General features: G+C 42.9%; 1 long non-coding RNA gene across 4 annotated transcripts; it reads left to right on the plus strand.

The window, feature by feature from the left end:
- Nucleotides 1-4,707: 4,707 nt before the first annotated feature.
- LOC123404625 lies at nucleotides 4,708-16,719 on the plus strand. 4 transcript variants are annotated; one of them, XR_006611866.1, is made up of 6 exons: nucleotides 4,708-5,180; nucleotides 6,130-6,209; nucleotides 6,461-6,599; nucleotides 9,959-10,247; nucleotides 11,468-11,561; nucleotides 16,235-16,719. It is a non-coding gene; the product is annotated as an uncharacterized LOC123404625 (long non-coding RNA). The 4 variants fall into 4 exon arrangements; XR_006611865.1 differs by having other exon boundaries at nucleotides 10,157-10,247; XR_006611868.1 differs by lacking the exon at nucleotides 4,708-5,180 and adding an exon at nucleotides 5,220-5,917 and having other exon boundaries at nucleotides 10,157-10,247.
- Nucleotides 16,720-17,009: the final 290 nt, after the last annotated feature.

The raw sequence follows: 17,009 nt of genomic DNA on the forward strand, positions 1-17,009 counted from the left end.
TGTTTTATCATTATATTCAATTTGGTAGGTTTTACGTTATTTAAAATGTCCGTTTTAATCAAAAACAGATCTGTTACAAAAGGGATTTCATTTTTTTGAACTTATTTGAACTTCAGACTTTTGTGTGTTCAAAATGCACCACTCAAGTCAACACTATCAATATTCGACACTTTCTGAGTTCATTTGGTATTTTTCATGCATTTACTGATTTTTTTGAGCTAAATAATCCAAAAATTGAAAAGCACTACAAATGAACTCTGAATAGGTTGAAAGTTGGCATGGTATTATCATTTCACCCACATAGCATGTGCTAAAAAGTTGAGAGGGTTGCGGTAAAAAATGGATGCACTTCATGTACAAATCGGACAATCTTTTTCAAAGTATGAGGGTTTCATACGAAAACTCATCTTTTACAAAAAGGGATTTTATTTTTTTGAACTTATTTGAACTCCAGACTTTTGTGTGTTCAAAATGCACCATTCAAAGCCACATCATCGACTTTCAATCCTTTTTTACTTCATTTGGTATTTTCATGCATTTACTGATTTTTCTGGGCTAAATGACCCAGAAATTGAAAAGCACTACAAATGAACTATGAATACCATGCATGTGGTCGAAATGAAGCATGTTATATATATGTGGTCGAAATGCATGATACCATGAAAAGTAGCAAATGAAGTTAGAAAGGGCTAAATCATTCAAATTTGGAAACTATAATAACACAAACAAAGACTAGACATATATATATATAAATTGGTCCAAGGAGTACATAATAATACTCATCCAAGCAATACATAATAATAGCTAGCGCATATATATATATATATATATATATAAGTGTTCGCTGTTGTGAACACTACTCGTCTGAATCAGAACGTCCCCAAGTGGTGTGAGGTGACGTTGGCCATAGTTCATGATTTGAATCTTGTGGTACAACTCGTATGAAACGTATGCATCTTTTGCTGCATACTCAATGTTGATAGGATCAAGTGGGGTCCTCTCCCACTGTTTGTGCTGATACTTTGGGAATTTCTTCTTCATATCAGAGTACTCCTCGTCGATCAAGGCGACTGTCGTATGAGCCATTGAAGTCCTCGCATGTTCAAGTCTGAATTTCTCTTGGATATCAATGTGGCAGTCAGCTGGTATCTCAATACCGAAGATGTGCCTCATCTTGAGCTTGTTGTTCCTTATATCAACACTAGCAAAATGTATGCCGCTGCGAAGGAAGTCCATGAGTTCTGGACAATGCTTGTCGCTACTGCAACATTAACAAATTAAAATGGGACAAATGTTACATAGTGCTGCAACAAGGAAAAATGTTTCACTACAACTAACGAGAAATTTATCTTTAGGATTCAAATGGAACATATTGCTATCCTATGCAATTTTCATATCCTATGAATTGATCAAGAAACCGTAAATTAACTATGATATATATATATATATATATATATATATATATATATTCCCACGGTTTTGCAAATATGCAACAAGGAAAATTGTTTCACTACAACTAAAGAGAAATTGATCTTTAATTATAGGATTCCAATGGAACATATTGCTATCTTATGAATTTTCAAATCATATGAACTGATCAAGAAACCCTCAATTAACTATCCAATGGAACATATATAGAAACTGCATATTGCTATCCAATGAAACCTAGAGATATCACTATATGCAATTTTCATAACCTTGGATCAAAGAACGTCGCGGAAAATTGTTTCACTACAACTAAAGAGAAATTGATCTTTATAGGATTCCAATGGAACATATTGATATCCTATGCATTTTTCATATCCTATGAATTGATCAAGAAACCCTCAATTAACTATCCAATGGAACATATATAGAAACTGCATATTGCTATCCAATGAAACCAAGAGAGATCACTATATGCACTTTTCATAACCTTGGATCAAAGAAAGCCTCAAAACATACCTCGCCCATTGGAAGATCAAGACATGGAGTTTGAAACATAGTTGGATGATGACAACACCTTGTTGATTGGCCGTGTACTCCAGATCAAGCCCCAAGAAATGCTCATGCTCCTCCGCGACGTCAAGCCATCCCTGTAACTGTCCATGAAAATGCGGCACCTCCCTGGTGTCGTTCATGTACACGACATCGAGTTTGGTTGTGCCATGTGCGAGCACCTCTCCGAAGCTAGTTGTTGGCATGGTGGAAGAAGAGAAGGGAAGAAGAGAGGGGAAGAAGAGAGGAAGAAGAGAGGAGAGCGAGAGAGGAGAAGAACAGAGAATGGCGAGAGACTCTGCTTCAGTTGTGCTTTTCATCGCTGGAAACAACGCGGGAGGCAAACCGTTTGGATCTTTAGTCCCGGGTTGAGCCACCAACCGGGACTAAAGGGTAATACGAACGATTGCCCCCACCACTTAGTCCTGGTTTGATCCACCAACCGGGACTAAAGGGTAATATGAACGGTTGCCAGCCTATTGGTCCCGGTTCGTGTATGGAACCGGGACCAAAGTTCAGTCACGAACCGGGACCAATGGCCCACGATGCCCGACCGACGCCCTGGCCTCACGAACCGGGACCGATGCCCCATGGGTCCCGGTTCGTGAGTGAACCGGGACTAATGGGATTTCAGGCCCTGAACCAAAGCCCTCTTTTCTACTAGTGATATTTATTTCCTTAGAGATCCTCGCGAGTTTCAACTTGTTGGCTTTTGTCTTGGCATAGCTCTCCTTGATATCGAGCTTCTTAATTTGGATGTTAGAGTAAGTCTTCACTTGCTACTCATTGTCTTGGCGCTTCCTCTTCTCGCACACATCCTTTTGGGTCATGAAAACCTTAAAGTTCCTTAGAGGGCGAATGTCGAAGGTTACGCTTGTCATCCACCTTGGAGTTAGTCTTCCCCCTTGGCCGCTTCTCACATTCACTTCGCTCGACCACGACCGCCGACTCCCACGTTTGTTTTGCGTGGCATATTGCTCCTTGAACTTTGGGCACTCAAAAATCATCACCAACAATGGGTCAAAGTGAATGGCTTGTCCCCATGTTGGGTCTTGAAGGTCTTCAAAAATTGGAATGCCTACAAATGTTCATGAAAGCAACAATATACATTCGAATGTGATGGTAGTGAAAGCATCAAACATACATATGACGATAAATCCCCCCCCCACCCCGCGCTTCATATTATAAAGCGACCGTCAAACACACATATGGACAAGGGGAAGGAATGTATATCATGTCTTTAATGCCCAGACCACTCATGGAGCGCCCGGTGATGCTCTCAAGGGATACACAAAACTTGTTGCACTCCAATTGGATGAAAGCCCATCTCTTTGCGATGGACAAGTTTCCGCGGTTTTCTCTCAAACTTGTAGGGCCCAAACTTCCAATGTTCATGGAAGTATGTCCACACCCTCTTCCAGAAACATTTTTCCTTTTTGCTCGACGTTGGTCTTGGACTCTTGTCCAATATATTTCCATCTACACCTCACAAATAAACTTGTCCTCATCTTGTGTGTCCTCCCCTCTGGATGCTCTTCTGCCTCCTTTGTGCATTTGTTGAGCTCCTTGTGAAACAATGGCTATCATCGATGTCCACACCATCTTCTTATCCTTGGTTGTCGTGGTCGCCGACAACCACTTCATATTCTTACCCTTGGTTTCCATGGTCGTACGTGCCTTCTTGCCCGTGGACGCCCATGTCCTCTTGCCCTTCGATGTACTGTCCGCAGCCATCCTGGCTTTAGGTCTCGTCTTCGTCGTACGCTTGGATGTCCTTGTTGATCACGCCCTCCATGAAATCACCGTAGTAGGTAGGGTCTTCATGAGCCGGTGTCAGGGGCGGCAAGTCATGGAACAACTTGAGGGCATCGAGATAATTGGCCTTTGGGTTCTCCGTGCTTCCTTTGGCCTCAATGGATTGGTCGATCACATGTGTGACATTGAGGTCAAGGGCGATCGCCATGGGGAATGACAAAGCATGCTCATCCACTTCTGACGAGCCGCCCCTAGCATGAGGAGGGCGCATAGGATATTATACGTGACGATGAGATCATTATATGCGACGATGGCCTTGCGTTGCGCGGCTTCGACTGCGGTGTGGGCGGCGACAACGACCTTGCGTTGCGCGGCTTCAACTGCCACCTTCCTCCGACCAACCCTCTTAGTCGTCTTGGTGACCCTCTGCTCCGGCTTGAGCTCCTTCTTCGGCTTCTTCTTAGGACACACGGGGTGGGCAGTGACGCCGTCAACCACGGCGGGCGGGAGGGAGGCGACGACATGGTTTGGCGGGCAAGCCATGGCGCGAGGACTGGGAGTGGGCGGTGTGGCACGAGGGCTTTGAGGGAGAGGGAGAAAATGATATGGGTGTGAGACCAACATGTGGGCTAGGGGAAGAACAAAGGCCGGCGTTGTGCGCGTCTGCACCAAAGCAATCCGACCCAAATTTGAACACTCGTCGGTTTGTGTTTGTAGCGTTTTCTAACCGTTTCGATCCAAACGGATATGGCGGGATGAAATAGGTCATCACATTGGAGTCGACCGTAGAACCCATGGTCTAAGTTTGAATACCCTATCGATACACTATGAGTTTGATGACTATTTTGGATATAGCCAATAAGTTCATGGAGGCAACTGCCCGCAAAAGAAAAGTTTAGGGGGCAACGATGCATTTTACACATAAAAAACGAACGGCCCTCGCCTCTCGCACGAGAACCAAGATAGTAGCGAAAACGTACGCCCCCACCGCCGGCAGACAAAATCGGAAGGAAAAGTTCCCCACGGTTCTAGGCCAAATCTCCAGTCCAGTCACCACCTCCTTCCCCGATCTGCCCCCACCCTCTCCCACGACCAACCTAGCGCCGCCTCCCTGTCCACCGGAGACGCTGCCCTCTCCGGCAACGATCCGGCGCCTCCATCCACCGCACGGCCCCCTCTCCGCGACAACCGTCTCTCATCTATGAATCCCCCCTCTCCCAAACCCTAATTAAACTTTGTCTACTTCGAGATCTATATCTATCCACCCTTGTTTTTGTTGTTCAAATTTATTTTTCTTGGAATCTGCAGAGTTTTTTCTTGCCTTGAATTGAGGAGAGGAGATATCAAATAGCGAGGATCACCAGTTCGAGTCCAAGGCTGACTCTGTCGCCTCCATCAGGATTTTTAAAAAATTTTCCCTGCGAATTGTCGTAATCTTGGATGAACGTGTGAGTCTGCATCACGATTGTGTGTATATATACATTTGTTACCGGCCATGCCATCTATACATACCAAAACAGCATGACTTATTATTGTATGGATTAGTTCAGCTACATAATTCAGGCTGTGGCCGGTCTAGGACTAGGTACTCTTTTTGTTCATGCATCAACTGGTCGAATCCAGCATGCCATCAACATAGATTGTGATTTTGTCCTTTTGACTGATACCATTGTTTTTAAGTCCCATAACCAAACTTCAGTTCTAGATCCAAACCGAGCAGTTGAATTAGTACTAATCATGGAGGTACCAGCGGTTAGTTAACATTCATGGTAACGATTTTTTATGTGTTTACTTCGAACCTGCATCTGGTTTTGTTCTATAGCGCCTTTATCTAAGATTAATTGTGTTATGGGTTACAGGGAAAAAAGCTAGCATGTGAACTTTAGTTGCTTTTATATGGCCATGAAATAGTGGTGCATGCCCTCTCCTACCTGCCTTTTTATTTTCATTTTCATTTTCATTTTCATTTGTTTGTAGTGCACAGTCGAACAACTATATATGCCAACTACTAACATATGATCTTCTTTACATGGTATGTGAGTATGAAGCCAAAAAAAGGTGTTAGTCCCAAGAGCCCTCCGAATTCTCTCCAAAGTACAAAGTGTACTGCATTGGAAACACAAAAAATACATCATATACATGTTCTAGGGAAAGTAATGATTTATTTCATTCGGCTGGTATGCAAGTGCGTGATTTCGAAAGGATAAATGACTTGCAGTTTCAGACTCTTTTCTTTCCCATCAGCATATGTTCTTGTTTGTTCAGCATAAGATAACAGTTGCTACGTTTCTATAATACAAAGCAAAAGGATCAAAATAAACCATTTTAAGGTGAACAAATTAGCTGGTCACTTTAATATCTTATTATTATTAATCTATTCTAAATGCTCTGCTGCAGATCTCGATACCTCAACACTGATTCCTGCGCAATGTCTCCATCCAAGCATGACGAAGTTTGTTTCAGACGTTGCTGGAGAGGTAATTAATTACTACAAAGTTGCGGCTCTGGCGTCTCCATTTTGTAGCCTCTCGTTCTCCAAAAACCAAGTTGTTCAATGAATGATGTTTAACAAGGGGCCCATCAAGGCATACCGACTTGGTGGTGCTTGATAGATGTTGGTCCCGTTACACGCACAATTCCTCTCTACCTAGCTTCACAAAAAATAATGTGTGTTTTTCTCTCCCTGTTTCTTTTGATTGCTGCTAAGATATGCAAGTATTGTCTGCAGGGAAATCAATCATCCAATATTGCCAAATACCTCAAGAACCAGTAAGGTACTTAACGGATGCGGTGGTGTGTCAAGAAGATGCATGCTTTCCATGAGACATGCCTGAAGGTCAGCAATATTATTGCTTTCTTTCAAAAAGGTAACATTATTGCTTTTCTGTTTGTAGTTAGTAAACTCTTTGGACGGTCTATTTCCTTTTGATATGAATGCAATGAATGTAGAATAAAAAGATTATGTCTTCTCTCCTTCTATACTTACAGGATCATTTTCACGTAGTTTTGAGAGGTACTTCTTAAATGCATGTCTTCGGAGAAGGTTAATTATGTGTCGAAGCTGAATTAAAGAGAAAGAGAGGAGGGGGGGGGGTTATAAACCATACTTTTTGTTATAAGCCCCATACATTTATTGCTTTGATGATTGGTAAGTGTTGTAATATGAACTCTGATATTGGAAAAAGTTCAGTTTTATAATAGTCACAATGAGAAAGGTGTAACAGCACCCGGGTGCCTACGCACCCTCTATGAACAGTAAAATAAAAAAAAAGTAAAAAAATCTGAAACTTTGCAACATATAAGATGGGCAAACATTGTTGGTTCTTACAAGTTTTCATGAAAAAATATCATGTAGAGAAATTCCATAGGTGAAGCAAAGCTGATTAGCTCATACATTATTTTACTTGGCCCAGTCAATTGGCATACCAGTCCTGATCATCATCTAAGTGTTATTTGTAGAATTTTATGCTTAATTTTGCTTTTGTATATTTCCATTTTTGCTAAAAGGGTAAATAAATTGAAATTTTTTATTTGGTGAATTTTCTTTTAGGTGTAGGTTAAGCTAGAGGAAACAACATTGTACGACATGCAAAAAATGTCATCTTGCTAATGTAAAGATTTTTGAACAAACAAAGATCCTTCATCATGTGCAAGACTAATGCTTTCATATGCTCCTGTGATGTTTTTGATTCTATGCATTGTATGAACAATTGTAATACAGTGACATGTGAAATAATCATTAGCTTAGGGAGGAGGCCATTATTTGGGTGGAAGAGATGATCGGGATTATTATGTTTGGCAAGTAAATATGACATATTTTTTCATGCTTTCGTCAATCAGAACGTAAAGATATTCATGCAATAGCTCGGAAACTTGCATATCAAGCACCACTACTGTAGTCAAAACATGATTCCACTTCACTTGGTTTCAAAGGAAAAATGCTATCACGTGGTTTGCCTCATGCCCCACCTTATGTAAGTCATGAACATACTTACTGTAACCATGTCCGAGATATAAAGATCTCTCATTTCTTTGCAACAGAAGTTGATATATCTAATAAGGGGATGATGAATAATGTTTCTCATTAATACATTGTGTTTGATTTTAGGCTCATCTTAGGTACGCAAAGTATAGAAGAATAGTTTTGTCAAAGAAAGTTAGTCCCTTTGGTGTAATACTGTGATTTAGCTTGTTTGCATGGCTACAATTTTCATTTGTGTAGTCATTAGTGATAATCAGTGAAGATAATAGGAGAATGATAATTTATCTCAACTCTTCCATTGGCCTCCTCCCAATCTCTTGCCCTCCTCCCCATGCAAAACTCTAACCCGGAACATGTTTTCCAAAATTCCTGGACACAACAAAATACAAAATAGAGCATCCCCTCAAAGAAAAAGAAAAACCGTTGCAAAACACAAACAAGAGCATTCCCTCCAAAAAATGCCGGCACACATAATTCAGTTGGCAGTAGGACTACAGAAAAAAGTATATCATGGCTTTGTTAGTCTTTCCTTAGGCAAATACCTATTCTGCATCAATGGACCCATATTCTCATTGCTGTAATAGACACCATAATCAGGCTCAAAGTGGTGCACAGTGGTTGAATTGGTAAGAAGCAAGATAAGGTTGTCATGGTTATCACACACGTGAGGAAACCATAAGATTGACAGAAACATTTACAAAGTAGGAAAATAGTTTCTTCAGTTCCTTTAACACTATAGTTTTCTTCCATCTCAATGCAAGGGGTATTGTGTAGTAGTCTTATTGAAGTTTAAATAGGCGCCTAATCGCCAGTTAGGTGAGATGGTACACTTTTGTAGCGATGATAATTGCTACAAGGGAGGATGAAGATAATGAAAGCAGATTGGAAGAAGTGGCGGGATAAACATGTCACGTTGTATTCTTGCAAGGGGTGACGGCTGTCGAGGAGGAAATAAGTGGAAGAGTGAATTAATATGTGTTTCTATATAGATGGAAACCACGTCATCACATTAGACACATATGTCTTAATTAGATCAATTGTTTAATTGGTATGTCGGCAACATTTATTCTATGGCAATGCATGAGCAGTAAAGTAGTTCAACTTTAATAACTGAATTGGAAAATAGGTCTGCTTCTACATATTTAATATGATGACATGGTGATGATTGCTCTATTAGCTTGGACTATACTATAATAAAGTTAACATACCAGCTAATATATATTGTCCATGTTTCGTATGATTGAATTATTTTTAGAAACTTAGTTTTTTGCCCAGTCCCTTTTAAGCTCCCCAACCCATACATACCCACTACTCCCTCCGTTCCAAAATATAAGACCTTTTACGAATTTCACTAGAGACTACATACGGAGCAAAATGAGTGAATCTATACTCTAAAATATGTCTATGTACATCCGTATGTAGTTTATAGTGCAATCTCTAAAAGGTCTTATATTTAGGAACGGAGGGAGTAAATGATAGTAACAACCAAATACATAGATAATGAGTAATCTTAGTTTGTGTTTGTATACATCAAATTTTGCAAGAACTAAAAGTATGAAATACGACATTTTGAACTGATGGCAATAATTTAACATCTTTACCTTACCATTTTTAAAAAAACTTTATACACTATTCTTGATCATACCATGCTCGTTGGTTTCTTCATGATCTACCATTATCAGTAGTCCATCTCTTCGTGTTACTCCTGAGATAGCCACATATAGTTGTCCGTGTGTGAAACCTTGTTTTGGCAGATGTTGTCCTACTTCCTTATATAGGTTATTGTCTTCTTTCTAGAAAGAACGTCCATGCCGATTTAGTCGGTGACATTATTTATTCTTGGAATATATACCTTGACACCTACATGTGTTCATGTGATAATCTGTGCTTCGATGAATCTTCTTCCAAGTTGAGTTATGGTCATCCGTGTACCATATATTGCATAACCCTGGTTATTATTACTTAGTAGCACCACATGTAGTCCTACTTTCAGTCCGAGCTAATAATTTGGTATTCCAGGAAATTTTAGGCTGTTTAGATCTCTGTTGGATATAGCATATGTGTATCATCACTTAGAGTAATTGCTTTGTATACAGTGTCACAGCTTTAAAACATTGTTTCCTTGCCTTTAATTTTGTCCATTATATGGTCATTGAGCGCGCTTACCGTTTCGTTCTTTGGACATAAAATTGCTTTTCTTCCAAGAATTCCCTGTCATGATATCTTTGTTTCAAATTTGTATAGATGCTTTCGATGATGGTTTCCTTTCGACCAGTACCGTGTAGTATGCCACTTGGTATTTTAATCCAAACTTCTACTTCTGCTGATGTGGTTGTTCCACCACCAATATTCAAGATCCACTAGGCAAATTGTGCTACTTTCCTTCTCTTTATCTCGTTTTCTGTCATGAAAGTGAGTCCCATGTTTTTTGTGAGCTTGAAGATTTGGAAGCGTTCTCAAAGATAGGACCTTTTAATGGATGCAGTGACTATGTTATGTTGTCTTCCCTTTGGTAGAACCGGAAGAATCTGGCGTAAGTCCCCTCCTAGAACCACTGTTGTTGTTATCATTTTTATTCCTTAGTATATCTCGCAGGGTTCTGTCTACTCCCTCAAATATATTTTGTTTGCCTTTGGAGCCTCATCCCACAGAATTAATGATGTTTTATTTATTAGGAGCTGGCAAGTGTGAACCTTGTTTGATGCCACATGTTGACTCTTCTGTAAGGGTTAAAGGGATATGGAACCTTAAGTGTGTTGTTCTACCTCCTTGTAGAAGTAGCACTGCATGCAATACCACATGATGCCACTGCTTGTACTATCTTTCCTTCTGAACATGATTTTGTTGTGATTGCCGTCCATAGATACGTCTTCCCTGTACCATCATATCCATCTACAAAAAAATGTCTTATCAAATCCTTGTCAACTGATTATACTATGTAGCCAAATGCATGCCACTGTTTGCTGTTTAGATTACCAAAGATACCTAGGTATTCAGCGTTTAGCTCTTCTTTGTTGTAGTTCATATCTTCACTGAGTAGCATGTTTCCAACTTCTTTTAGTCCTGAGGTGTTTGGCAGCTCGTTTCCAGGCTATTCCTTGAGTGTCTTTCCAGCTTGTCTCATAAGCTTTGCCATTTCTAGCAAGCTGCGATCTTTCTTCTGTCTATCTATTAGGTGTAGTGTAGGATAGTTCAAGATTTTTCTCTGTTTATATTCCATGTCTTCACTTCAAAATTTCCAATATGGGTCCCAAATCCTTTTTGGATCTGTAACCTTGCAGTCACATAAGATGGTTGTGAAAAGTTATCATAGCTGGTTTCCAGTTGCCTAATTCGATGCCTTTTTGATACACTCACTCCACTCTCTGTTATCATCAAGAAATCCTAATGCTTCACACGCCGCCTTGTATGATTTATGGACAACTCCATTTACCTTTCTTATGTCTTCAAAAGATGTGCATCATTTGACTACGTTAAGTAGCATTCCCATGTAGTAGTTCTCGCCACTTGCTGGATGGGCATAGTAAATCCTTCCAACAGATCTACCCTTTGTTTCTGTTGTCCATATTTTTGTCCTTTTTTCGTACCCATTTTGCAGGGAACTCTGCATCTGTTAATTCTCTGGCTTTTCCATAGTGCTTGTTTGTTTTCATCCACTGCTCAAATTTAGTTATTCCTGCACTTTCCTTTCTTACTATCTTTGTTAAGTCTGTGGAGTCCGAGAAGATGACATGCGTGTTGTTCATTCTGCAGGTGGAAAGGAATTCTTTCAACACAGTGATTCCGGAAGTGCATTACAAATTGAAATATTCTGCAGCATGCATCATGATATGAATGTGCACTCAAGGTACCCTTTGATCTCATTGCTTTTTATCATAGGTGTTACTTGGTCAGCATGCTTGTTTATATAGTACTAGCAAAAGAGCCCGTGCATTGCAACATGAGAAAAAAATATGTCGCACACCCATAATCACAATCAGTATTGATCATCGAACAGATAGCATTGGAGGCCTAAAAATGCATCGGAGCTTTCGATCCGGACATGAGGGGCAACATAGTCCCTGCGTTCATGTGTTATGGTGTCTGGAACAAACTATGCTTTTGTCTTTTGGTGGCGGCACTTTCTTTTTGCCTTAATTACCTTATTTACTTCGAGGATCTTTCATTTTAGTATATTAAATCTGTTGCTTTATTTTCTCTGTTATTTTCATGGCTAACTATTTGAAGGTTTTGTTCATTCAAAGAACTTGTTTTTTCTAGAAATATTCATTTTGCCTGAGGGGAGAGTACAAATCGTTAAATGGAAATATCTACTTACAAACATTGTTATATTTTATGGGTCATTGGAGTTGCTTGGTTGCATTCTAGTAGGCTGCGAATTAAAAACGACAAAATTTTCATGTTCATCTAGAAAAGAAAAAGGTTTCGGCCGTTAACTATGTGGGGACGATTTTATTGGTCAGGTATAACATATAAGAGGAAATTGTCAAGTTGTGTTACAGCGGAGCTTATAATACCCTTGATCTATGCTGATTGTGATTATAGGTCCGATATATTTTTTTTCCAGTGCAATGCACGGGCTTTTTTCATAGGCAATGCATGTACTGCCGGCAGAAGAACAAAGTGCATAGCCTGCTCGTGGATGGGCAGGTGCTCTGCGAGCATGAGGAGATGGCCCAGGCGGCATTAGCGCACTTTGACGGGCTGCTGGGCACAACCCTTGACCGAGCTCACACGCTGGACCTCAAGCAGCTCATCACGCCTGTCCAGCCTGGAGGCGCCTTTCAGCCCAGAGGAGATTTGGGAGGCGGTCAGGCGCATGCCCGCGCACAAGGCGCCAGGGCTGGATGACTTCATCGCTGAATTCCTGCGCGCCTGTTGGAGCATCATCAGGCAGGACATCATCGACGCCTTCGAGCTGCTCTACGCGTTGCGCGGGTGTGGTTTCAGCAAGCTCAACCAAGCGCTGCTAACCCTTCAGCCGAAGCGTGCCGACGCCCACAAGCTTGGCGACTACCGGCCGATATGTCTGGTCCACATTCGTGGCTAAGCTCTTCTCGAAGGTTCTGTCATTGCGCATCACCTCGAAGCTCGACAGCTTGGTGAGCCGCAACCATAACGCCTTCATTGCCGGACGCACGCTCCACGACAACTTCGTCCTTGTCCGGCAATCCCTCAAGCTGCTTCACCACCTGGGCGCGCCGAGAATCATGCTCAAGCTCGACCTCACTCGGGCCTTCGACTCCATATCCTGGCCCTTCCTCTTCAAGGTCCTGCGCCAATATGGGTTCAGGGAAAGATTCCGGGAATGGCTGGCCATCCTCCTATCGTCGGCCAGCACCCGCGTCATGCTCAATGGAGTGCCCCCCCCCCCCGAAATGGCACCACCGCAGGCTGCGCCAAGGTGACTCGACATTCCCGCAGCTATTTGTCTTGGATGTTGACACGCTCGGTCGCCTCATGCAACGGGCCCTCTAGACCGGTATCCTTCGGCGCCTTCATCCGCGCCGCGATATTCCGGCTATATCCCTTTACGCTGACGACGTGATGTTGTTCTTCCACGCCACGACCGATGAACTCCTCGCCGTGAAGAGCATTCTGGGTGTCTTCGGTGCGGCTTCCAGACTCCAGGTGAACTATGGCAAGAGCTCCGCAACGGCACTGCACAAAGACGAGTCGAGTGCCGTTTTGCTGGAGATTCTCGGATGACCGGCGGCGGAACTGCCTATCTCATACCTTGGCATTCTGCTCACCACCCGCCGCACTTCCGCGGCCTAGATGCAACCGCTTGTTGAAACGGTGGCTGGACGCCTACCGTCGTGGAAAGCTTGGCTTATGTACAAGGTCGGACGGTTTGCGCTTGTCAAGTCGGTGCTCAGTGCGATCCCCATTCACCAGCTACTCGCCCTCGCGCCCCCGAAGAAAACTCTGAAGCGGCTCGAAAAGATCCACCGAGGTTTCCTTTGGGCTGGACGCGAGGCAGCCCATGGAGGGCGTACTGCCACGTGAATTGGCGAAGGGTATGCCGTCCGATCGAATATGGTGGACTGGGTGTCCGCGACCTTGAGCGCACGGGGCTCGCCCTTAGGCTCAGATGGCTATGGCTCTCGAGGACGGACACTGACCGGGCCTGGCAAGGCCTTGACCTGCAGTTCACCCCTGAGGAGCGTGGCCTCTTCCACGCCTCCACAACCATGTTGATCGAGGACGGATCGACATCCCTTTTTTGGGAAGACCGCTGGCTCCACGGTCAGTCCATCCGCGAGCACGCGCCCTTGCTGTACCTATGCATCCCCAAAAACCGGAGGAAATCGCGGACGGTGGCGGAGGGCATCGGTGGCAATGCTTGGGCGCGGGACATCCACGGAAACCTTGGCCTGCAAGAGATTGGGCAGTACCTGCAGATATGGCAGCTTGTGTCGCACATCACTCTGTCCACCTAGCCAGACAAGCTCGCCTGGAACTGGACGGCCAATGGCGTCTACTCGACGCGGTCATGCTACCGGGTCACCTTCCACGGATCTACAACATGCCGCTCGTGGAAGCTGATATGGAAGGGCTGGGCGCCGCCGAAAGTGAAGTTCTTTCATTGGCTCGCTAACCAGGACCGCTGCTGGACCGCAGAGCGGCTCACTTGTCATGGCCTTCATCACCACCCTCGATGCCTCCTATGCGACCAAGAGCCGGAAACGATCCGGCACCTACTGCTCACATGCCCATTCGCGAGGCAGACCTGGCACGAGACCCTCTCCTGGCTGCGCCTGCCGGCACCGGCGCCAGATCATGACGCCTCGCTCCAGCACTGGTGGCTTCGAGCGAGGGACGCCACACCACACCCGCTTCGCAAGGCGCTGATCTCGGTAGCACTCCTGGTGCCTTGGATGAGCTGGAAGCGTAGAAACATGTGTGTTTTTGACCATGTAACCCCATCGCTTGATGAGTTGGTTGCCAAGATCAAGGATGAATTCCGATGCTGGGCAAGAGCCGGGGCCGAAGGGCTCAGGGTAACCCAACATCCTGGGACGTCCACTGATCATCCTGTAATGCTGCTGAACTAGCCTCTTAAGAGGATGTACCCCCCCCCCCCCCCCTCTTTTCAATACAATGAAACGCAAAGGTTTTTTGCGTTTTCTCGAAAAATAAGTAATATATGAGCTTTGGAGAATGAAAGAGCTGCAACCATGTTCTGCACATTCCTGGTCCGCGAGTAACCGCATGATCTGATCCCTTGCACCATTTGCACACAAATCACAAACAGTTTTTATTTGATGTATTTTTTTGGCACCCTTGTGTGTGAATATCCATGCAGACCACAATCCTCTCTCACTGTCCCTTCTTTCACGCGACTTGCTGATACTACATGAGACTTGCTTGTATATAAATTGGTATGAATCTATCTAAAGGAACGACGTGGTACTATTCTCACATAAAATAGATAATCTCAGTTCGTTGGTGCGTCGTTTGAAGGGACGGAGGTCGTGGGATCGACCCCCATCGGTAGCTATTTTGGGGACACGTGTCCCAGAAAAGCCCTAGCGGCTATTTGGGTCGATATTTTTTGTACGAAACGGAGCAGGCTATCTGAGCCAAAGAAAAAATTACGAGACAGGGTAAAGGTTGAGTTATTTTGCATTTTGTACCAACTCAGATAATAAAAAATCTCAAAAATTCTAAAAATATAATAATATAGGTGATCAGATAAGAAAAAAAATGGAGAAAGGCACTTTCTTTTATTAGTAGTTATATTATATTATAGGTACAGATTTGAAAAGGTACTTTATTGACAAAGATCCGTCGTACACCTTGACATTTATATGTATTTGGTACTTTACTAGTAGATCTCTAATGTATGGAACGGAATATTTGTTGTCTAACTTCACTTCCTCCTTATGTACGTATTTGCCATCGTTGTGCCTTCTATACTCTGGGTATCCATCTTCATCGATGGTTGTGTTGCTGTTAAATTTTCTTGGAAACTTTCGGATGCATTTGTTATCGATCATGGAGGGTGAATTTGTATTGGCCTGGCCACATGGTCCATACATCATGAAGTTTGCTGCATATCCTTCTGGATCAATCTCTTTGTTTGTGATTTTAGCACTTGTTATCTTGTCTACCTCCTCTGATTGCAGTTGTTTTTTCTTTTTTTCTCATGGAATATGACTATGTCGGTGTCGGGTAGCCCCCCTCTCCCACCTTTTAGAATTGTGTTGTGTAGATAACAGCAACTAAAATAGTAGGTGTAACTTAAATTGCGAGGAATAGTAAAAAACAGTTTATTATAATTTAGCAGGGTATTAATTGCTTGTGTTCTTTCAAAGTATTCTCGTTCTTTCATGTCTCTCGCACGAATTCCTTCAGCTTTATCTGGAACACTCGATCAACAATGTCAGGTCGTTCTGATGCTGTTTGCCCTACCTCCTTGAGCTTTATTTTGAGTTTTGAATGCTCTGACTATACAATATTATTAGGAATTTTATATATTACCTTATTGTTTGATTCATCTTTTTTTTTTTGCAGGTTTCGTGCGCCGGGAGATCGTGCCTATATGTATTCTGAGTTTGCTGGCTGGCGGCGGAATGTGAACTAGCGTGCCGAACGATGGCAGATTATATTAATAATCTAGCGTGAAGCATTCGGTCGTGGCTATGCAAATCGGGTGCATGTGATGTGCGTCTCTTGCCGGCCGTGGATTAATTAACTAGCATGGCTAGCTTTGTCCAAGAGAATCCACCAGGGAAGCCAGCTCTAGCATGAATCTATTTTTGCTCGATCAGGCAGATCGAACTACTATATAGCTTTGAGGTGCCCTCACCATGCATTTTCCTTCGAGTGGCGTTATGTTGGGGAGAGGTCCCCGGTGAGCTGGGACGAGCTCGGATCGGCTAGCTGTCTAACAAAAATATGGGTTGTCGGCTAGCTTGGTCACGTTGCAAAGACTGACGTCGCTGCTACATTTGGTTCAAGTGTGATGAAATTAAGCGCAGGCATGTACAATTGCATTACCATGTGAGTTTGCCACCTCGAGCGTTAGTCGTGTCACTGATCGAAGGCTAATGGGGTTATCGACACAGCCGTCGAGTCCCTGTGTGTTTTTGCGCAGACACGTTTTCTCGACTCAAATGTAGCTATATAACTTTGACAATATAGTTATCAAAAAATACTGTGAAAACTATAGCAATTTGAAAACAGGCATTGGAATAATCGCTGGACAGTAATTGTTGTCAAAGTATAATCTGTAATATAACAATATAAAAAAACTTAGAGGCAGATCTAATTAATCTCAACCATCAAT

This window comes from Hordeum vulgare, chromosome 6H (genome assembly GCF_904849725.1).
Source record: "Hordeum vulgare subsp. vulgare chromosome 6H, MorexV3_pseudomolecules_assembly, whole genome shotgun sequence".
Classification (NCBI taxonomy): Eukaryota; Viridiplantae; Streptophyta; class Magnoliopsida; order Poales; family Poaceae; genus Hordeum; species Hordeum vulgare.